At 38.0% G+C, this 25,104-nt stretch overlaps 1 protein-coding gene across 1 annotated transcript in view; it reads right to left on the bottom strand.

Moving 5' to 3' along the window:
• The window catches only part of NOTCH2 (notch receptor 2), a 160,998-nt gene that overhangs the window by 120,858 nt on the left and 15,036 nt on the right, over positions 1–25,104 (bottom strand). The window lies entirely within an intron of this gene.

Genomic DNA, 25,104 nt, shown 5'->3' with positions numbered 1-25,104 from the left:
TAAAGAAAATAAAAAGTTAATTTTATATACACAGATAAAATAATAACTCTCAAATTCTTAAACTCCAGTCCTTTTCAAGACAATGAAAAGGCACCTACCTCACCACCATAATCCCTCCTCAAAACAGAGTACTCAGAAATAAATAACAATAGTAGAAATTTTCATTTCAGTCACAAGAGGAGAAAGGACCTTAAAGTCTACCACTCACTAGCTGATAACCTGATTATTCAGCTTTAAGAGTTGGAATTTTCATCACCAAAATCCTTGTCAAGAATCCTAATAACAACTGGGAAGGCAGGACAGATAGAAACCTAGTCAAACAACAAAAACCAAAATTAAAGTTCATGAACTTTTTCTGGAAGGTTACATGCCCACCTCCTAGGATGGTTTGTATACAAATACCTGAAAGCAAAATTGAGAAGTCTCCGCCTTTGAGTTTCCTCCAGTCATACCACTCTATGACTAGACTGCTCAGTATCACAGGCTCTAGGCCTGTCCCTCTGAGGCATCAAAATCACCTTCTTTTCACAGGGAGAGCCCAGGCACGAGCTGGGTGTTAGAACAACTCCTCCATTAACAATTACTGCATAAGAATCCTCTATTTGCCCGGTACCATCACCAAGTAATGGAACTATTTGACAACATGTTTATAGAAATCTCATCTCTTAAAATAACAATATTTTTAAAATAGTAATAATCACAGCAGCTAACACATTGCACTTATTAAATCCCAGATGCTATTTTATGCACTCTACATAGACTAATTCAACATTCCCCACAACGCTGTGAGGCAGTTAATTTCATTATATCTGTTCCACAAGAAGGATAAGTGACCTGCTACTGCCACACCAGTGAATTAAAGAGCCAGAATTTGAACCCAGGGAGTCTGGAACCTGTGAGAGAGTCTGTGCTCTTAACTACAGTGATACACTACTTCCCACTACCTGACATTTTTCTTCTCAGATGGGCAGGATAGGTTTTGTTATACATTTACTACAAAGTGAAGGCCAGGGAGGTTAGGTGACCTCATGGAACATCACACCACTAGCTGTGGCAGTGCTAGGCCTGAGACCCAAGTCTCTTACTAAGTCCAGCCCCATCTCTATGACAGCTGCTGGGATCACAGAGTCACTAAACTGCAGCCTGAACAGGCAGATTCAGGAAGAGGGTCATCTTGTTGTCCACATCCCACTTCCCTGTAGGGCTCAAATGCTCCCTCTTCCCACACTGATAAGGCCAATGCAACAACTATAATTAAAACAGTTAATGTCAGGTTATTTCCTCCATACCAAAGTTCTCAAACTGCTTTTTTCATTCTCTTTAGACACTTTTATTAGTTTCAATGAGGACTTCCTGACTTTTTTCTATTTGCTTTTTTTCTTTAAATAAGGAAAACCTCTCAGTAGGAAAGGAATGTCCTGTAGGCACAGAGCAAGCTAAGCTGCAGCTCTGTCCTCCTCCTGCAGGAATCCTGAAATCCTGCCTCTACCACTAGCTGTGCTACTGCAAATAAAACACAACCTCATGGTGGCTCAATTTCCCTACCTGTAAACTAAACTGGGGTAAACTACATATTCTTGAAGGTCTCCTGTGATCCAACAGTGACACCTCTCTCATTAAAGTATGTGAATGGCATGCCTGGTACCTGGAGAAATCTATGCAGAAGGACATTAAGGACCTAGCCACCCATGACTCAGAAAGCCATGGGTGCAAAAAAATTACATTCTGTTCCTATTAAGTGTCCTGGCAAATCATTACAGTGACAGGTTCAAAGAAATACAAACAACCCAAAGTCAACATGTGGCAATCCATCAAGCAAATAACTTTATAGCCCAGCCTTAGTGAACCAATCAAATTTAGTGACCAAAAAAGAGGTGGGCTTACAGGGCTAATAATTAATGCCATTTGGCTAATCTGTAGGATCATACTACCTTGACCCTATAACATTTACTAAGCTATGGTGCTCAAAATGTGCATCAGAATCAAGTAGAGGGCTTGCCACCCCCCCACCCCCCACCACCCCACAGTTTCTGATTAAGGAGTTCTAGCAGGGGCCTGCACATTTGCTTCCTAACAGGTTCCTATATGATGCTAATGATACAAGTCTGTGGAACCAGACTTTAATAGCAACTAAGACATGAGTGTCCACTTTAAGGAATCCTCTACTACTATAGAATCCATTGAGGTCTTGGATAATCTAGACAGTAATGTATTGCCTGAATAGACAAAAGAAAAATAAAGTAAAATTTGAGACTTGTGACTTTGGTCAGGGGTATTTCTAAATGAATACTGTAATGATTTGTCATTCAAAGAGAAGGTAAAATTTTGATAACTCAAAAAAAATTACAGTGAGACAAGAAAAGACCTCATTTAAAAATTCAATTTGCTCTCTTTCCAATGTAAAACACTTAAATTTAACAGTGAAATTGAAAGCACCTTTATATTTGTAAAGTAAAAAACAAAATGCTCAGTAATATACCATTTAGAGAACAGATGCTTAACTGATGCTTTTGTAGACTCAGAGAAATGAGTCCTTCACAAAAAGAGTGACTTTTTCCCAAATTTTCATCTTAAGCCATAATGATCACTCAATAAATACTGTTGACTGGAATCAATCTCATATACAGTGTGTGTGTGTGCGCGCACGCGTACGTGCCTCCCACTCCCCAAAAAAGGATAAAAGCAAAGAGAAGCAAGAGATTTCAATTTCATCACTCCATCACTTGGCAATGTGACACAAAATTTAGAGACCAATTTCTAATTTTCATACACTTTCTATTCAATGTATTTGGGGACAAGGGTTCTAATATTCAGAACATACTTATAACGCATCTATTCCATGAGGTACGGGCTCTAATGTCAGGGATTCCATGCTTAACAGAATAAAGTACCTGTCCCCATGAACCTTCTTTCTATTAGGGAAAGATAGATAATACATGAATAAATAATGTCATTTTAGACATTGCTTAAGTGATAGATTCTGTTGGAAACAGAACGCAGATATGGGAGACAGAGTAATCACAAAGGCTGGAGGTATAGGGACCTCCTTTAGATAGGGTGACTAGGAAAGTCTTCTCTCAGAAGGTATCTTTGAGCTAAGATTTAGAAGAACAAGAATCATGAAGATGCAGGAAAGAGCAATTCCAAACTGAGTGAGGAAAGAGTGAGGAAAGTGTAGAGGCCTTGAGATGGGAATGAGACTGATATTCCAGATTCATGTGGCTGGAGACTATTAGGCAAGGAAGGGTGAGTAACAGGAGGTAGTAAGGAGTTAGACCCCGGCTTCTGGTCCAAGTGAGTGGGTAAGTACTGCTCAGCTTTAAGCAAGGAAAATGACACAATCAGATTTGTGTTTGAAAACAGTCACAATTGTAGGGGCATATGGGTGGTATAGTCAGTTCAGCATCTGACTCTGGATTTCAGCTCAGGTCTGATTCCCGGGTTTTGAGATCAAGCCCAAGTCACGCTCCACACTCAGCAGGGAATCTGCTTGAGATTCTCTCTCTCCCTCATCTTCTGCCCTTCCCTTGCTGTCATTGCTTGCACGCTCTCTCTCTCTCTCTCTCTTTCTCACTGGAATAAATCTTTAAAAAAAAAGAAATTAAGAAAGAGAAAAAATAAAGAAAAGAAATAAATTATAAAATGTTCCAGTGAGTGAAGGAGCTTTTTTTTCTTTTTTACATAAGCTTACTCAAGTCATCCCTTTTTAGGCTAGATTGAAGACATCTATTTTCTCAGCTCCCCAAAAGTGGTAAGGATTTTATTCTAATCTCATCCAACCTCCCATAAGCCTCACTTGCAAAGTGTTGGTACAGCACTCTCTAATCTACATTGGTTTTCAGTTCTTAATTCTCAGAACTTACTCTCAGTTTGGTTTCAGAAGAACCAGCTGAGAGGTCTATGCAGTACCTTCACACAATGACACAGATGTCACTTCTTCCAGGAACAAGCCATTTCTTATTTTTTCTGGTCTAAACTCTCAGACTCCTTCAAGATTACAGCCCACCTTCCCTGCCCGGGATCCTCCCACCATAATAAATGCAGTCACTAGCTGGAATGGATCACCACTGCACTCAGTTCCATGCCTATCCCCATCTCAGCTTCCTCAGCTGCCACTTTCCCTCCACCATGGACACTACTCATTCTGCTGAGGCCCAGCCCAACTCCTCCCTCATCCTCAGAGCCCCTAATTCTTAGGACATTCAGAACCCACTTACAGTTTAGCACTTAATTTTATGCTGTCTTCTCTCTACTTTTCCATGTTTAAATTCCTAAAGGATAGAAAACATTTCTTCTTTTCTGTATATTTGAAACTATAGTTTTGTGCACAGGTGCCAAAATCAGGTTCTAAGTTTGGATTCTAGCACCATCATTTCCCATCTATAGCTGTATCCTCTTTATGATTCAGTTTCTTCACCTGTAAGATCATCTCCCAGAGCCCTCCTAAGAACTAACTGAATTAATACATGTAAACAACCTCGAGTGCCTGATAATGAGTAAGAGCTCAAAAAAGCCTAGCTCACATAGTAGGTTCTTAAATTCTTGGTAAGTGAATGCATGATAAATGGTGCCTCTAGGAAAACTTGTTACATCAATCAAACCCCAGTTTAAACAAAATTGAGAATCTGGAAAAATAGAATAGTCTTAGGCAGTTTAGGATGTAATATCAGTAAGTGAAATACATTCTTCACAGTTGCCATCACTAACAGTCTAACAAAAGAAATACTGAACTATTACTATGACAAAAAAGAAAATCAGAGGCCACTGCTTTAAAAAAGGTGTAGCACTGCAGGAATAAGGAGAAATGAAACACTAAAGGTAAAATAAACACTATATATAAACAAAAATGCCTTTTAATTTTAATACAGCTCTATATTTTTTTAAAGATTTACTGTGAGCATAGGCCTCTACGGGGCATTGCATAGAAACCAAACAGAAGTAAAACAATTCCTATCCTCATAGTCCATATTCAGTGTACTGGAGGGAAGTTAGGGGTAGGGGCAAAGAGAATATCATTTACCTAACTGACTCGAAGATAAACACAAACAAAATAAAAATTGCTTTTATTATATACATTTAGAAGACCCTCTTAACATCAATTTCAGAACCACTCCAAAAAGAACCTCTAAGAAGTACAACCCAAATCCTTGTGTTTAGCACTGTATAACTCAGTCCAGAACAAGGTTCTGGTATTTATTCAAGTTCATTGGCTCATTTGTCTATAAATACTGCATATAAAAGAATAAATTTTCATTGACTTTAGCCACTTCCAGTGCCTCAGGAATTGGCTCATTCAGGGATTGGCCCAAGGTATCCTGATAGAATAGAATCCTCCTTAAAATTTCGTCTAGGCATTTGCCTAGGTTTTTCAGGGCTTTTCAGTATCATGCCAGCTACATATTGGTTTAAAAGCTTCCCTTTGTTTTAGGAATCTCTAACATGAGTAATTAAATCTGCACCCCAGCCGGCTGTAATCTGAGCAGCCTTCAATTTGTTTCACTTGTTGCATTAACATGTAATGGGTGTAAATTGGCATTACTTGTTGCTTTGTAGCCTCTTCAAATAAGCCTGTCTGTTGTCTATCTCACATGATTTTATTTTTCATATCCTGCTCTGTCAGTCTGCAGTATATGTGTTCATATCCACTGCTCACTCAAAAGATGTTTTAATATCTTAAATGGGTGAGGTTCCTAAAACATGTGAAGAGAAGGTATACAGGGCCCTTTTAGTTTTCTCTTCAACGTTTATGCAAATTTCAAGCAGCAGCATTTCAGAAAGAGGTCTGAGTTTACGCCCTAGAACCTTGGCTACAGCTGGCTGCTGTTGCTTCAGGCACATGGTGTCTGAAGAGGCTCAGTAAATGAACAAAGCAAAGTTCTCTAAAATGACTGCTTGCTTTATTACCAAAAGTAGGAGAATTGAGGGCAGACAGAGAGACATCAGGGATTTGCAATAATTCTCACAGCACCCTGTGATTTCAAACAACAAACTTCCACTGAATTTTTATTCCATTTTTTGGGATCAAGCCATGAAAAAAAAATCCAAACAAACAGAAGTGCAGAAGCTTAAAAATCCCAAGTGGTACATTTAAATAAAAACAAAGTAGAGAAACATCTGTCTTCCTCATTGAAATCTGTCTTGATTAAAAAATAAATGCAACAAGGGAGATACCAATTTTATTTTCCTGATAGTATTGCAAGAATTTCTCTATCCTTTACAGATACCATCTAATAGAAAATGTGTTTCCTACTTAAGAGATGCTGATCTCAGACCCACAGAGATTAAGGCTTAGGCTATACAGTTCATAGCAAAATATTACTACTTTTCAAAAATAGGTATACCTTGATTAAAGAAAATATAACCAACAAAAACTGAAGTTATAAATGAGTGTTTTTGACATTACTAATAGAATTAGTTTATAAAGACAACTGTCCTAGTGAGTTGATGAGTCTAGAATAATCTTTGATTTAAAAAATTCCAATTTGGGGGATCCCTGGGTGGCTCAGTGGTTTGGCGCCTGCCTTTGGTCCAGGGCGCGATCCTGGAGTCCCGGGATGGAGTCCCACGTCAGGCTCCCGGCATGGAGCCTGCTTCTCCCTCTGCCTGTGTCTCTGCCCCTCTCTCTCTCTCTCTCTCTCTCTATCATGAATAAATAAAATCTTTAAAAAATAAAGAAAATTAAAAAATTAAAAATTCCAATTTTGTCCTACTTTATACTACTGGATTTATTGCAAAGAACAAAATGCATCAATATTTGCTGTGCTATATTCACATATACTATGCATTGTGTTATTTCCTTCTTTATTTTTGTCTTCTTAAAGATGGCAGAAACACTTTAATTTATGAGTTAAATAAGATAAAAATTATAAAAATATATTTATAAATCAGATGTGGCAAATCTGTTAGTAAGTACCTCTACACATGTACATCCTTTCACTTGGAAATTACTTCCCCTCACTTTCTTCCTTATCCATCTCGCTTATTCCCAACTATATGTCAAATCATAGATAAAACATTACCTTCCTAAAGAAATCCTCAGAGACCCTCCAGTCTGATTAACACATTCCTCCTCTGTACTCCCGTTACACCCTAGGCAGATTTAATAAAAGTGCTGGCTCACCTGTCTCTCTCCCCCACCTCTCTGCAAATTCCCTAAAGACACTGAACATGATTGGCTCATCTTCGTATACCCAGGACCTAGCACAGTGCCTAGACCATAGCAAGTACGGTCAATACTCATAAAATATTCAAGGAATTATCTTTAAAGCAAAACCTAATAAAGTCAACAACCACTTAATGTGTTTAATATTTTCTAGGGCTCCAATTTTAATAAGCATAGTGATACCCAAATATGACTGCGCCTAATAATTCTAATTTCATTTTGTAAAAGCAGAGAAGTAAAATGAGAAGGAAAAAATGGTGCAAATTTCCTGGCCTTTAACAGAGATGAGAAGTTGAGAAAGTGGAATATACTTTTCTAATCTTCAAAAACTGAAACATTTTGGAAGTTCCTGCCTTAAAATTTGCATAAAGATACACACTCCCAGTCTTCCCCATGAATCTAAATCCATGTGTATTATGGTTAAGAATTTATTAATGGGTTGAACAGAAGCCAAAGTAATTTCATCTAAACAGCAAATGCAGAAAACATAGTATTAAAAATTCTAAGTGAATAGAAAGCTAAGATGGTATTTTTCCATTATACAATACCATTTTCTCCATGAGAAGGTTCACTGGTCCACATCCACAGAAAAGTAAGGGTCAATCTGTTCCAAAATAACCTCAATGTATTTCTTCACTATTAAGTATCTAACACGAAAATGATTACAGGATTTTTATATCCAAAAGTTTCAAGATCTCAATATAATAAAACCCAAGAGGGGAAGAAGCTCTATCATATCTAGAAGTTAAATTATTCTCTGCACACATATGTATATATAATGGTCAAAAAAGGCCAATCTGGGGATCCCTGGGTGGCGCAGCGGTTTGGCGCCTGCCTTTGGCCCAGGGCGCGATCCTGGAGACCTGGGATCGAATCCCACGTCGGGCTCCCAGTGCATGGAGCCTGCTTCTCCCTCTGCCTCTGTCTCTGCCTCTCTCTCTCTCTCTGTGACTATCATAAATAAATAAAAATTAAAAAAAAAAAAAGTAAAAAAGGCCAATCTGAGGTGATATTCAATTGTCTTCTATCTTCTATTATCTCCTCTAGATCTATATCTGTTCTATCAGAAACAAATTCGGCCTGTCACTAATTTCCTGTGCTCTTAGTAAATGCTCCCTTTTTAAAGCTTTTTAAAGACAATTGTGTTAAGTACAGCTTCATTTTTTTAAGAAGCTCTTAATTTTAAATACATACTTTTAAGTGCCTTTGCTGGAAAAGAATTCTATAAATATATATAATCTTCTTGCTACCCACTCAAAAGAAATGAAGTGTTCTTTTAGTTTAAATTGTTCAGAAAACTTTTTAAATGTAGGGTGCTTGGGTGGCTCAGTTGTTTAAGGGTCTGCCTTCCGCTCAGGTCATGATCCCAGGGTCCTGGAGTTGAGCCTCACCCCCTCACCCCCCAAATCTCCCAACCCGCACTGGGCTCCCTGCTCAGCAGGGAGTCTGCTTCTCCCTCTGCCTCTCCCCCTGCTTGTGGGTCTCTTGCTGGCTTGCTCTTTTCAAATAAATAAATCTTTAAAAAAAAAAAAAACTTTTTAAGTGGAGTAAACAAATTCTATTGTTTGTTAATTTAGAGACAGACCCCAATAAGAACGAACAAGGGACAAAATTATGTTAAAAATAAAAATGGAAAAACCTAAGATTGTTACTATATAAAATCAAGGAATTAAGGAGGGCACATGATATAATGAGCACCGGGTGTTACATGCAACTGATGAATCACTGAACTCTACCTCTGAAACTATATGTAATTAACTGAATTTAAATAAAACCAAATTCTTTAAATAAATAAAATCAAGGAGACTTCCCAAAAACAAATGGGGAAAATCCAGAGAACAGCCCCAGACTTTCTCATGAGTATCCTTCCCCCCAGTCTTTTTAAAGAACTTTGGTTGTAGCAATCAAGGCTACTCTCAAGAATCAAGTAACCAGAACATCATAGACTGTCATTGTATGACAAAAAATCTGAGTCCAGCATAAAGCACCACTACATTATAGCTAACTATTTTGAAGCCAGGGCTTGCAGAAGCTAAGGTCCTAACACTTGGATTACTTCTATGTTATTACCCAGATGACAGAGGTTCTAACCATCAACCAAAACCAAATCCCTATTCACTTGTGGACAATATTCAATGCAAAACCCCCACACACATCACTGAAAACTGTCTAAACCCAAGAGCTCAAAAGGTCCTAAACTCTGGGCTTGTAACCAGAATATTCCAGATAAGCACAGAAACCAGCATTGTGAAGAAAATGTCTAAATCTGGAGATGGTAAATGTATATTAATACTTCCCATTTGCAGAAAACATGTCTAGGACAACAACTTTGGAGTACAGGAAGGTTGACACTAGGAAAATATCAAATCTTTACTAACTACTGAGGGAAGAAAACATGTAATATAGCTTCAAACTTTAATTTTAACTTCGTTTTGTTTTCATTTGCTCTCTTCTTTTCACTTGTTTCTTCAAACACAGATCAATGCCACCTCACACCAACACGACTTGGGCTCCCGGGTCAACAGAAAAAAGTAATAATGATGTATACTTAAAGATATTTGATGCAGAGCTGATAATTTCAATGTTCAATAAAATCCTCTTTAAAACTCCTCTCCTCCAACTCAAACCTTTCAACTACTCACATTCTTTTACTGTGAATGTAAGTAAGAATTTATCTCCAAGAATACTTAGATTTCTATGGAATTGTAACAGTCATTTTAATAAAAACAGCCCAGCACACTGCAAATGGGCATGGCCATTCTTGTTCATCCAGTTGTTGCTGGATGAGCAAAGAAAGGCAGCAAAGACAGAAAATTTTGTCTGCATTAATAAATGACCATATCAGAAGTTGAGCTTTCCATGTTTGTGTTTTCCAACAGGAAGGAAATCTAGGTTTCTCCATTTACAGCAACACCTAATTTGGCAAACCCAAAATTTATGCTGCCTTTGACAAAGGTTTTCTTAGTTCTAGAGAGGCTAAGAGACTTCCCTTGTTTCAGCTTCAGTCCGGAGTCCTCAGAAAGAGCCCAAAATAATCTAAACCTCAATATATTAAATTAAAACCTGAGAGGTAAATCCTATAAGGAGTATTGGCTTTCTGGAGTTTAGTCTTCCCAACTCTCATAAATGAGTCATAAATTCCTAGAGGAATTAAAAAAAAAATTCAGGTGCCCTAACCCACCACCCATTTCATCTACCTTGCTGTCACTCCTCCTGCCTGGCAACCCAAAGGGGTTCCAGCAAAAGGCAGATTTTGGACTCAGCAACACCTATCCATGTCTGTTCTACCTAGCTTCAACCCAGTTATGATGCTAGGCATATGGTAAATGTTTGGAAATGTTTTCAAAGCCAAACTGTTGAAGGAGCAGGCCAGTTTTCTATCTCCCTCCAAGAGAACATAAACAAGTCCCTAATGTCCCACAAAAGAAGACAAAAATAAAATCTGCAAAATGATAGTTTATTCTAGCTTTCTAAGGTCACAAAGACCTGGCAGAGGAGATATTTTCATCTCTTTTGTTTATCGCTCTTAAAATACTCTCCTCAGTAAAAATCCATTCCACTCTGGGGACATGGGAGTGATATTCATGTAGAACAAGAGGGATTTAGAAAGGGAGTTTTACCAGTTACACTACTCCAGGTCAGTGGGAATGTCCTTCCCACCATCACCTCATCGTATTATAACAGGATTAAGTCCTTTGGAAAACCAGTATTAAAGCAAGTAACCCTGAGTTCAAGTAAAGGGACAAAGGATTTAGCAAATGTGGTTATTAGTATAACGCTGGTGATTAAATAACATTTCTCCTCCTCCCCACCAAAGTACACATTACCTCATCGAAAATATGAAAACCAAAGCATTGTAATCACTTTGGCTATAAGCCTAAATAAAAGTTACCACAGAAAGTCTCAAATACTTTAAGTTTTATATTAAATATGTCAAGTGAACCAAATATCCTCCTTCTCATGTGATCTGGCTTTTGAACTAAGTAGAACAAGGTTATAAATTTGTACACAGTGGGCTTCTGTACATGCTCTTTCAATGCCACAGAAAATAACTTACCCAAATAAGCAACTTTCCTACAGTAAAATATCTTACCCCCAAGGAGTAATTCTAATGATGTGAATTTCAGAAAGTAGTCAGTTACATCCTAAGTTAGTTGGCTGGTCATGTCCCTCCAGTAAAATGAGAGTAACAAGCACCTGCTCTACCTAAAGATGGGAGATGGTATTGACTTGGCAACACATATTTAGGATTAACATCTCAGCTTCTAATGGGCAGGGCTTTTTAGCTGATTTCCATCTGTGTTCCCCCACCCAAACCTACAGGTGTTCTAAGACCAATGTGAACACTGGCCAAACAAATCAGAATGTCAGCTCCCAACTCTCACCTTCTCACTCCTGAGAAATCTGACCAAAGGCAATGCTACAGTAAAAATACCTTCATAGTTTACAAAACATTTTCATACAAATGATTTCATTTGATCTCTACAACAACCCTGTAAGGCATGCAAATTAGTACTAGTATCATTTACAGAAGAGGAAACTGCAAGTCAAAGAAATAAGGAACTTGCCCAAAGTCATTCAAGTCAAGATGGCCGAACCTGCACCAGAATACAAGTCTTTTATCTACCAGCCCAGGATACTTCCACTCACTGTATCTATTGAGATGCAGTCAGAAAAACCTGGTATCACCCAAACCTGCAAACCTCCATAACAGAATATTCTTACATAGATAAATACCCACATACTGGCTATGTACATAAAAAACATTTGTGCCAAAGACCATCTAATGACCACATGCTTGTCAAAAACAAAACCAAGACTAAGTTCCTAGGATAAGAGGGGCCACAAATGCTGTATTTCAGAACCACTCTTCATGCACATTCCCTAACAAGGACATTCATTAATATCACTCTTACTCCATGACATAAGAACCCCACTTTTGAAAACTTGCCAACTCTAGGATTCAATATACTGCTATGTATCATTTCTCAGGAAAAACACAAAAACAAACTACCATATGAAGTAAAAGAATGGGTGAAATTGTACAGAGTTCTTCCTTTGTAAAATTATAATTAGATATAATTTCTTTTCAATATAGAGTAGCATCAAGAAGCAAAAGGAAATTATTGGAACTAGATCATAAGAATAACATCCTATGTTGACAAGATTTTACTTTTAATAACAGTGATCCCATTAAAAGTAAGCAACTCATCATCATTTGAGCAAGCTACCCAGAATTCAACTGATCAGAAACACATTCCTCCGAAGAACATATCTACAGTTAAGTTAGTGAAAACTGAACCTCTAAACAGGAAAAGTGTGGCCTGCTAGTCAGAGAAGGCACATAATAACTAATGTTGGTAAACAAAGAATGCCATCAGAGACAATATTTTCTTCATCTGGTCTGCTTCTCCCCAATTAAAGGAATCAACTGAGAGTGAGAAAAGACAAAAATTCACCTTCCCAAACCAAGGAATAAACTATTCAGACACATAACCTTAATCATATTGGATCCCATTTGAGGAAACCTCAAACAGCTCACAGCGTCACTTTTCCACAAGTCTCAGAACACCAGACTCTTCCAAAGTCAAAAGGATAGATTTCAGCATTACAGTTTGGTATAATGTTCCATAAAAACCACCCTATTTCATGTCCATGTCACTAAAAAACTTAGAAAAATAATGACATGTTAAAATAGATTATTTTTCTGTTTCTCTTATGACATTTTTTAAAGGATATCTGATACCATATACCAATCCTGGTCCATGAATTAGCAAATGAATTTGAACTAAAACTTTAAAATACAATTGGTTTATAATAAATAATATATTTTCATAAGTAAATACTCCATCAAAATTCAGAAAATCTTAGGATACAATGTAAGGAGAAAATGGATTTTTGAAAAGTGTCAGGCAAAAAGAAAACTAGCTATAATTGAGAAAGAAAGGAAATAGGCAACTTCTTTTTTTGTACATAAGCCCCACTTCTGAAACAAGAGCTGTCTTTGCTCAGATGGAGGAAAACCACAGGACTTGGAATAACTCATTTAATGTACTGTCCCTCCTTATGTCAAAATGACACTGTTGACTCACCCTCAGTAGGACATGTGCTTGGTTTAACTCATTTTTCCAGTAACAGTAATGAATCAAGCAGTTCTAATATTGTAATGATTTGCATCCTCACAACTGGAAAAAGTACTTGGAAATATCTGTATAAAAAGAATATATGTCCCTGAGTTTGGCTCTGCTGTATAGCCAAAATGAGTTTTATCTGTCTCTCTAATTTGCTCTGCAGTCTCTCCACAAATGATGATGTGTTATTCGTTTTTACTTCATTACAAAAATTAATTTCATCTAATTACCAAAATAATCTCTCACCACATTTACTCAGTGTATCTTTGTCTTAGCTAATTCCCACAGTCTTGGGCTTCTAAATCCTGAAATGAAATGAACAAATTTATTTTCTTCTGATTATAAGTCCTGCTCAACTCTGGGTGATACTGTAGAAGGCCTACAACAGATCAACAACTTTAGCATAGTACCAATACATTCACCAACAGCTCCATAGCAAATGTGGTATACTGTCCATTCTATTGCTCTGTCATTTCTGGTTTGCTCTCCAGTTAAGACTGAAGATTTTTTTTTAAAATCACTGCAAACATTTACCAAGCCCTAATATGGAGTATGATGGCGGCGAAATCGTAATGACATCAAACAAGGGTTTTGCACCAACACAGACTAAGAAAGGGAAAGTCGTGGGGTGCCTAACTGGCTCCGTCTGTGGAGCATGAGACTCTCCATCTCCAAGTCATGAGTTCACTTTAAAAAAACAAAAGTAAATTTTTTTTTTTTTTAACTGAAAAGGGCCGGGGGAATGCTTGGGTGGCTCAGTGGTTGAGCATCTGCCTTCGGCTCAGGATGTGATCCCACAAGTCGTGATCCCACAAGTTGGGGTTTCAAGTCCCAAGTCTCATATCAGGCTCCCTGCAGGGAGACTGCTTCTCACTCTGCCTATGTCTCTGCCTCTCTCTCCTTGTCTCCCATGAATGAATGAATGAATGAATGAATGAATGAAGAAAGAAAGAAAGAAAGAAAGAAAGAAAGAAAGAAAGAAAGAAAAGGGGAAAGAGAGAGAGGAGGGGGAGGGGGACTTGTTTATTTTCCTTAGATCAAAACCAGCATTCTTTCTCAAGGAGAGATTCAACTTAGTTCATGTACATTCTCCATTCTGACATAATACCCTCTGGAAAGATAGCCTTTTAATTCAAAACTTACATTCAAAAACTATTTTGCAGAGGGGCATTGGAAATATTGAGAGTAAAATATAATCTATTTAATGAAAGTACCAATAGCTTTGACATTAAACTCTTCAATTTTCATTCTGGACCAGTGGTCTTCAAAATGAAATGTGTGTATCCTAGAAGCAGAGGGGTCAAGACTATCCCATGGGGCACCAGAAGCACTTTAAGACCGGCTACACATTTACAGTCTAAAACACACATAATTGGGATATCTGGGTGGCTCAGCAGTTGAGCGTCCGTCAGCCTTTGGCTCAGGGCGTGATCCCCGGGGTCCCAGGATCAAGTCCCACATCAAGCTCCCTGCATGGAGCCTGCTTCTCCCTCTGCCTGTGTCTCTACCTCTCTCTCTCTGTGTGTGTGTGTGTGTGTGTATGTGTGTGTCATGAATAAATAAATAAAATCTTTAAAAAACACACACACATAATTAAGCTTTACTAGGATAAAGCTTAATATATGCATGTTTAATAGTTGTAATGTATATAATTTGAAAATATTTATTTACCTAGTGAAGGAGGGGTCCATGCTAAAAAAAAAACTTTTTCTTGGGGCATACATTTTATTAAAGTCTGGAGGTTCTTGCTTTACCCCTGCATTTCACAAACTAGGACACACAGAGCCCTGAGGGTACATAGCATTTGAGGGAAAATGCAAAGAAACTGGAGAAAATGCAAAGATAAACCTGGTACATGTTCCTGGTGCCTCTATTTCATTCACTCTAGGGTTAATTGACTGTTACTCTTTCCTGTAATCTGGTGCTTTGGAAGACAACACTGGTGAACTTAGAAGGAAAGGGGCCACAGAATGATAACCTAGGTACCCTGCCTACTCCTTATTATCTAGCTATCTGACAGAAAGCCAAGCACCTCGTTCCTCTAGGCCTTTTAGGATCCTTCTCACTTGAATTTTATGATTCACAAGTTAAGGTTTTCTTCCCATCCTTACCTACTTCTACACGTCATTCTTTTAACTAGAATGTATTAGCCTCTCCTCGCCACCAATTTCCATCCCTCTCTCACTCCTGATAAGGCCTTGACTTTGTATTTCCTCAGCTTCCATAGACCACTGGTATGATACTAAAGGGCACTTGCTGGAAGGGTTTGTAAGCATTCACAAGTTATTTCCAAATATCTTCCATTACTCCTGGACAGACTGTAAGTCCCCTGGTATAAAGTGTTAGGGCAGCATTCTCTAGAGGGACCAACATATATCACCACCTGATCATGTTGACAATCCACAACCCTGCCCCTGATGCACTGTACTGATTTAAGGGGAAAAGTATTAGGAACCTAAATTATCCATATAATGAAGGTGTATAGAGAAAAAAAGAAAGAAAGAAATGAATTTGAAACCAGGCCTAGGTAAGCCAGGCTATGAGGAAAATAGGCCTGAATGCAACAAGAACAAAATGAGGAACTGGGGACAGCACAGAGAAGTGTTAACTCATGCTGGTAGGATGCCCTCTCTCACTCCAAACCACCGAGTTCATGTCCCTGCCATGGTTACCCTGTCAAAATAATTAGTAATTACACAAGTTAATATACGAAAAATGTTTAGAGCCTGGCACTGTTACTTAATATCATTACCCTCACTCCATCAAGTATACCAGAACTAAAGGGAGAAATGTTACATCTTTATCTGCAGGCTTTGGAGGTTTCAAGGCAAAATTTTCACCTACCCAGAACACATGGACATTCAACTTCCCTTTTCAGGTTTTGTCAACATCTCTAAAGGTTCCAGAGCATACTTCCATCACGTGAAAAGATAAGACTCAATTCCCAGGCAATATAGTACACTTTTAAGGAAGCAGCATGATGTGAGAAAGGAAGCAGTGGACTAGGGGCTAAAAACTCAAACATCTTTCTTTGTCTTGGTACTGCCACTGACTATTCTGTGCCCTTGAAAAATTATTTTTCTAAGACTTAAATTTTCTAATCTCTTTTTTTTAGAATGATGATTAGATAACCTATTCCACAGCCAATGAGGCAGTAGTTTGTAAACATTTTTTACTGTGATCTATAGTAAGAAATATATTTTAAGTCAGAACTCAATATTTACACATATATACAGAGAAAAAAACAAAACTTTCAAGAAGCAATGCTTGTCCTATGTGATATTTTCTTTTCAATTCCAATTTTCCCCCCAAAGTGCTGTCTGAGACCTACCAAACTTGTTTTATACCCCACGAGTGGTCACAGTCTGCAGTTTAAAAACCCTGGACTACAGCACAGTAGTAAAAAGCATGGCCTTGAAATCAGATAGATCTAGCTCCATCTAGCTATATAATCTTGGGTGAGTTACCAACCCTTTCAAAATTCATCTTTTAGATAGAAATGGAAACATCAGGGCTGTTCTAAAAATTAAATGGGATAATAAACGTAAAGCACTTAACTGCACTTTTTCTGACATAGAACAAGCACTCAAAAAAAAGTTGTGGTAATGATTAATATTGATGTCATTATTACCAAATTCAAAGATTCCAAAAGAAAGTAAAATATGTAGAAGGGAGATAAGAAAAGGAACAGGCTCACCTGCAAGCATCAATAAGCAGCAGGGCTGATATCAAGTTAATCCCAGCCTATGCTCACTGAAGTTCCACAAACAAAGGGATTTTTGTGTGCTTTCTTCACAGTATTCCCTAACAACTATAACAGTGGCTGGCACACAGTAGACACTCACAGACTTGTTGGATCAATTAATTAATACCTCTGGAAGCTCACCTCTGTGCACTGGAATAGCTGTGAAAAGATCCCAGCCAAGCTTACATAGTTCCATTTGCCCCCAAAAAACACCTGATGTTGCTCTAAGCCAATGGTTCTCAAAGTGTAATTTCTAAAACAGAAGCAGCATCTGGGAACTTGTCAGAAATGAGAATTATCAGGTCCCACCCTAGGCTTACAAAATCAGAAACTCGAGGGGTGGGCCGTGCGCCCAGGAATCTATGTTCTAATAAACCTTCCAAATGCCCACTCGAGTTTGAAAACCACTATTCCAAACTGTGATGGCGTGGAACCTTAGAGCAATCCCAGGGAGCTACATGTGCAACTAAAGGGACTCCTGCAAAGTTCATTAGTCATAGGAACTAGTTACTCATCTAGTTCAACCAAGACTCTTTAGAGCCAGCTACAACCTCCAAGGAAGTTCTCAAGAATGGCTTCTCCTCTTTTGCTTCTCCTTAGCTCACCACCAGCAGCCTAAACTGGACAAACAAAACAAAACAAAACCCTGTGAAACAACTACTCGAACATTCAGCACAAGGCCTAACTCTTAGAAGGAACACAAAACCTATTCCTTAAATGGTCTCTCACCTAAGTGCATTCCCTGGGCTTACACACTATCCCACACCAAAATTTCTGGGTGAGTTCTGAAAAATCTACGTTTGTTCTCAAAACATAAATCAGGTCTCACAGCCAGTCTGCATACAGCAACCTTGGCAATGAAATTGTACAGCCCTGTTCTACCAATACTCATTTTGCATTTTGGCCACTTGCCAAAATCAATGAGAACTAGTTAAGCATCCATTTTGTGCACAAACACATGCTTCAGAAAGAAGGTAGTCAAATATTAAATCTCCAAAATTTAAAGTTTATAATGTGTTAATAAATCAAAGAACACATTTGCATCACTAGATTAAGTCTGTTCCTTCAGAAAGTCAAGGAAAGCTAATTTCTATAAAACCTTAATTTTCAAAAAACAAAAAACTTAATTTTCTAAAAGATACCTTAGTCAGAATCCCTGCAGTGCCAGCAGACTCTAATAAAATTTAGAGATAACACAATGATTTTTTTTTTTTATCAAAAGGCTGGAAAATATCTTCTTTCCACTCTAGAAAGAACTCCTAACATAACTTCCAAAGCCAAGTAAGCACCTTTTAAAAACCAAAAGATTCCATATTTCTGCCAATAAAATGGTGATCCAGTTATACACTAAGGAACAGAAAGAAGACCTGGCTTTGATTCTCCAGCCAGCCCTGGACTTGACAGCGTGACTTTTGCACAGGTCTCAGAGGGTCTCTGTCACAGTCTCCAGAAATGAATATATGGTCTTATGAAAGATATAATGCACTTGAAAGTGCTTGGAGGGATGCCTGGGTGGCTCAGCAGTTGAGAGTCTGCCTTCGGCTCAGGGCTCAGAGTTTGATCCGGGAGTTCCAGGATCTCCAGTCCCACATCCGGCTCCCTACAGGGAACCTGCTTCTCCCTCTGCCAGTCTCTGCCTTCTCTCTGTGTCTCTCATGAATAAATAAACAAAATCTTTTTTAAAAATGCTTTGAAAACTATTAGATATTATCTTGTCAACATGCAAATTTATTCCTATGAACTGATTCCCTCCCTCCCACTCACAGTGATCAAAATGATTTATATTAGAAAGTGCTCATACGTGATTTGACAGCAGTTGTAACAAAAATGTAAATGAAAAAGGATACTGGATACCTCTGTACACATAAAGCAGCATGAAGCCAGAGACATGAAGGCTTTCCAATGACAAAGAAATGGATTAGAAAAATCATGGATAATACATTGGCCGTTCATGGTTTTGGGCAAAAATTTAAGCTAGAAAGACATGATTTTTAAGAAAGAAAATGAATGACAAGACACAACGTGAGATACTTCAAAACCTCACAAGAGGATATGTTTAAAGAGTAGTTTGGGGGGATCCCTGGGTGGCGCAGCTGTTTAGCGCCTGCCTTTGGCCCAGGGCACTATCCTGGAGACCCGGGATTGAATCCCACGTCGGGCTCCCGATGCATGGAGCCTGCTTCTCCCTCTGCCTGTGTCTCTGCCTCTCTCTCTCTCTCTGTGTAACTATCATAAATTAAAAAAAAAAAAAAAAGAAAAGAGTAGTTTGGGAACAAACGGTTAGGGAGGGCTATGTTTTTGTCAGGTCTGAGTTACCCTTTGCTATGGGTACATTGTCTTTTCATGTGGCCCCAAAGAAATAGTTGAGCCATTATTGTTGTTGATAATGACAAGCAGATGCTGATGGGATGATTGCACATCAACAGTTCTCAGACTCAGGTCTTGTGTAATTGGGTGTGTCCATCTATGTCACTCCACAAATGGTTATTAAACTCGTTACAACTTCCCTAAATCTTTGCACTAGACCTGAGCAACATTTGGATAGCTATTCTCTGCCAACTGAGAATGGGCACCATGATAAAAGAAAAAATTTTTTAACAGTTCCAAGGTTTATTCCTCCTCCCAAAAGACAAACAGATACACACACACACACACACACACACACACATTTAAAGTAGGGATGTTCGTTTAATTCAAATTCTAAATTATCAAATTTGAAATTCAACACTTTACCAAAACCATAAATACTCCTTTACTGCATGCAGTAAATGTTACAAGTCTATTAATTTCAACATGTCATGAAGAAAAACTAATCAATTACCAATTTTCTATTAAGAAATTATATGCATTCTGAATAAGCTATGTACCTCAGGAGCAACACTGCTGTCAGGGTTATCAAAAGTCTCCTCAGGACGATGGAGAATGGGGAATCCCAGGTCTCAGGACATACAATGCCAGACTTCCTAGTGAGAAAGGTGCATGGCTAGATGATAGTGGCCTTCATCCAGGAAGCTCTCAGCTGACCACAGGCCATGGCCAAATGTCCAGCTGGATTGCTGAAGGGTTCAAAATGGTCCACTTGACATTTTGTTGATATTGAAGTGTCAAACCTTCAACCAGTTGGCCACTCAGTGAAAGCTTTCCTACACTGTACACCTGAAGGAAGCATTTGTTGAGATGGCTCCCTTGAATGAAAAGCACAATTTGTGAAATGCATCTTGTGGAAAGGCACAGTATACTTTCATATACTAATAGATGTAAACAAGGCAGACTCCTATAAATTATTGACCTTAGAATTAATAAGCTAAAGTGCAATATGAGAGCATGATAGTTTTTTTCTTTCCCTATTAACATTTAGCAGACTTAAAATCTTAGCCATCATTATTTTGTTCCCTGAAATGTATCAGTTACATTTCCCACAGAAGCTAACTACGCATTTCCTCGTGGGTGTATGTGTAAAGCTACCATAACAAAACATTCTCTATTTCCTCATTTCGATTAAAAGGAAAGAAGAAATGCTAAAGTGCACTTACATAAGTGACAGTGCAATACTGACACACCTATCTGCATTCACAATTTATACTCTGCTTAAGTTAAGGAAAGAACTGCCAAGGGCTATGAAATAAGATTACGTTGGGAAGCCCATGCTGCCTGCTCCTCAGAGATTTTAGGGAAACTTTAAGGAACAGGAAAGTCACTTCAGGCCACTCAGGAACAACTAAGGCTTGAGACATTAAAAACAGCTGAGAAAAATACTAAGAAATAGACATAAGAGCACATGAATGCATATAAATGAACATGACATTACAGACCCATTGACAGAAGGGATGGGAGTTGTGATGGGCTAAGCTGAGTCAGCCACTCTCTCCTGCCTATTTCACTTTGGATCAACATCCTGTCTAGGTAACAGTTAACAACTGGTGACTGCAGGCATAGAATAGCTTTAGGAAAAGCTAACTGATCATCTGGGGAAAGAATCCTCAACTCCTGCTTCATTGCTCTCATGCTCTGACACACCTAATCAAACAGAAAGGAAGAGAATCCTTTCCTATCTTGGGGAACAGAATTCAGAGTTAGGTACATTATGCAGGAAGCAGTGTGGTGTAATGAAACAAGAACTGCCCTAGAAATCAGAACCTGAGTTCTAATCCCAGCTTTGCCACATATTCACCATGCGATCTAGAGGAATTCCTTTGAGCTATTTGAGACTTACTATTCTCATGTGTAAAACTAAAATAATTATCACCAGCCCTCCCTCCTTAGAAAACTTTGTGGCTCAAGTGAGATCATGTTTACAAAAGTGACTAAACGCCAGAAAGCACTATTTAATATAAAACTCCCAATCCAAAATTCTGTGAAACAGGAAATCCTCACCATCTAGCCCAGAAATGACAAACTATTACATGATTCAAATTAGCTCACATACACCTATGTTATGAGACCAGCCCAAATGGGGGTAGGATGTATATTGGACTGGTGTAATTAAGTTCAACATTTTTTTTTTAATTTCCTACTGCTCTCCCAGTGCCTCGACAATGCTCAGGAATAACAAGCAAGAGTGATAATCTCCTCAACCTCCTCTAGCCTTCTCTGGCACAGAAATCCAACATAGGCCACTTCACATGCCTGATTAGATAAGCTTTCCCAATGCTGAAAACCAACTGCTTCTAATATTTCAAACCCGATTTCCATTAAGACTCAGGAGTGAAAGATGGAAACAAATAAGACAACTAAACAGATCCTCCTTATTAAACGAGTTCTCCAGCTTTAATTGGAAATACTAAATAATTTTTTTCTATGAATCAATTATTTCTGAGATGACAGATGCAAGATGCTGCAAACTTAAGCAGACAAAATGTTAGGGAGGCTTTTAATACCTACATGGTTAATTTACAAATTTGAAATTACTAGACAATAGTGCTTTGGTCTGCTCTTTAGGTGATGCACCGCCTTAGTAATGAAGCAGAGTCTAAAAGGAAATCCTTGAAAGAAACTGAAATAGGAAGGATCAGAGACAGAATTCTCAGATCATATCTTCCAAAGGGGGGAATTACTATGAGGCCAATGAAGTTTTAAACTTTGCCCCCCCACACACACACACACACACTTGAGTGTCTATTTTGTGCCTAGAACCATGCAATTAAATATGTTGTTTCTAATACCTGCAAATAATCCTGCATGTTAGGTATTACTATTAATCCCATTACATAAATAAGGAAACTGAGACTTAGAGAAGTTAAGGGGCTTGCCCAATATTCTTAACTAAGAATCAGAGCCAGGTCTAGGTAGTTCTAAAAACCTAACAGCTATGCTAAAGCAAAAATCAAAGTGTAGTGGGAAAGGGTATCTAAAGTCATTCCAAAAGATAATAAAAAACAATCAACCTATACTGTCATTTGTCTCTTTCATTATCCTTAATATCCCTGAGCATTTTCCCTTTCAACATCCAATGGGCAACTAACAAAACTAAACTCTAAGGAGAGACGAGCATATCCGAAAGGACCCACATGTGTGAGCATGCATGTGCAGGCTGTATTTTAAAATAGATGGGAGGGATCCCTGGGTGGCGCAGCGGTTTGGCGCCTGCCTTTGGCCCAGGGCACGATCCTGGAGACCCGGGATCGAATCCCACATCAGGCTCCCGGTGCATGGAGCCTGCTTCTCCCTCTGCCTGTGTCTCTGCCTCCCTCTCTCTCTCTGTGTGACTATCATAAATAAATAAAAATTTAAAAAAAAAAAATAGATGGGATTAAAAAAATAAAATAAAATAAAGTAAAATAAAATAAAATAAAATAAAACAAAACAAAATAAAATAAAATAAAATAAAATAGATGGGATTGTCTGTTGGTGTCAGACACATTCTCTCTTCTATTAGTACAGATGACTTTTGATTGTCAGTAACAAAGGAGGTAATAATAAGGAGAAAGTTCACCATAAAGAAGAAAAAATGTGTGCTTTTTCTATGATATGTGTAGAAATGCACTTCCCAGGCCAAGATAGGTTAGCACTGGGTAGTTTCAGTAATTGGCTATGTCCACTGTTCATAAGCTGAAGCATTCCAATTGTTTTACATGGTTTCTTACATCCCTTTCAAAATTCAATGATAAGAATACATTCTCATGTGCAAGGTCAAGAAAAAGCTATCTGGAAAAAATAAGCTATCTGTAATTGAAAAGGCTGGCACAAATATGACTCTGGATGGCCATTTTCGATCTTTCAAAATGTTTTTTATTAAGAAAAAAAAAAAAAGCTCCCCATTCATTCCTGGTCTTAATCTACTAAAGAATTTCTTTTAGGATCAAGATATAAAAGGGAAAGAAATGCTAAACAACTTTTCTTGGATTATGACACACATAAATCCATTCTCCCCACTTCCAAAAAGATTTAGAAAGGACTCCAAATCCTTAAAATGGAATTTTGAAGTTTAAATAATTCCCATATTATGCAAATGTTCATTCAGAAGTAAGATGATGGTAAGGGTAAAACTTAAATCAGTTTAGGACACAAAATATTATTATATCCAAAGTTACATTATCTGTGACCATAGGATTCCACCAAATTGACAATGGCGTCACTTAGTGTGTAAGTGTGTGAGCTCTGGAGTTGAGCAAGAGAAGTTCCAATTGCTAGCCTATACCAATGATCAGCTGAGTAGCGTCGATGACCATCCCTTAACCTTTCAGTAAATAGGAATCAAACACCTATTATAAGGACCAAAGGAAACAGGTTAAGTACTTTCACCAAGTACTGTCAAGCATCTGTCAACATAATAAACCCTTCACATAGGAAAGCTATTGTTACTGCATATAAACTCCATAGGGACAGAGATTTTGGTCTGTTTTGTTCACTTTATTAATAAGGAGGCATGCCTTGATCTGCTCTCATGCATATACTCTCAGTTCCTCCAAAGTAACGTTCACTTCTTTCTATATTAATTATATTCGAATGCTGCTGTCCTTAGTGTACACCTCCTCTCTTTTACCATAAGTGGCTCCAGCTGCTTTTTTGGAAAGATTTAAATTATTGGAAAATATTTTAAGTGTTTTAAGAGTATTTGAGTTACCATATGCACCACTTACATTTTCTGTAAACAGTATGCTTACACATAATTATAAATATCTCAGACCATAAAAGAAAACCTTTCATAGTATTCCCACAACCAAAAAACAAAGTCTTAGAAATAATTATAGAGGGAGCAGAAGGGAGTGGTAGGTAGAATACGGTTTACTAAATCAGCAAAATAAAATGTTGAGTTTTGTCTTAAAACAAAACAAAACAAAAAAAAAAAAAAAAAAAAAACCTGACAACCATTTGCTCAAGGCTGCCAAAACTTGAGAATAAGCAAACTGTCATGGGAAACAAATGTTAAAAATACGAAACCCTTTTCTGAGAAAGTAACTCCACCAGTCCTAGCTAATCCATTACTGAATCACTAATGACACCAGCCCCACTGGCTTGTCTTAACCACTACAGAGAAGTCCAAAGGGACATGCAGGGGCTCACAGTCAAATATTTTCTTTGCTGTCACTGACATTTTCAATATGGCCACACCCTTCCTCTCCCCTACTCTTCCACTCTTTTATTCCCTTTTCAGATCTCAAAAAAAAAAAAAAAAAAGGTGGTTGACATACTGATAGATCATTTGAGTAGTGAATGCACAGGAAAGATCACTTGACTAGAAAACAAGAGCTTGGATTCAGGCCCCAACCTTGACCTAGCTCTGGGTCTTTTGGCCACTCATTTCTTTGGGCTTTAGTTTTCTCCACCTATAAAACACCTGGAATCTCAAAATCTCCAGGAGCCTCTAAAGGTGTTAAGACCATAGGATATTTTTATTATTTCAGAATGCCTAAGAGAGATAGTCCATTAAAGTGCTATAAGGCTAATTAAAACATCAAATATTTTAGGTTTAGACTAGTATTCCACATGGTGACACAGAATGGCATGTGATATTTGCCATATCATATGAAACTGGGGAACAATGGAGTTGGACCTGATATTATCCTTAAAGATATACCTCAGAAAAATCACAGTTTTTGTAGTAAGCATAACATCCAACCACAAAT

The sequence above is a fragment of the Canis aureus genome, chromosome 12 (genome assembly GCF_053574225.1).
Source record: "Canis aureus isolate CA01 chromosome 12, VMU_Caureus_v.1.0, whole genome shotgun sequence".
Taxonomy (NCBI): Eukaryota; Metazoa; Chordata; class Mammalia; order Carnivora; family Canidae; genus Canis; species Canis aureus.
This window is presented reverse-complemented; position numbering and strand designations above follow the sequence as displayed.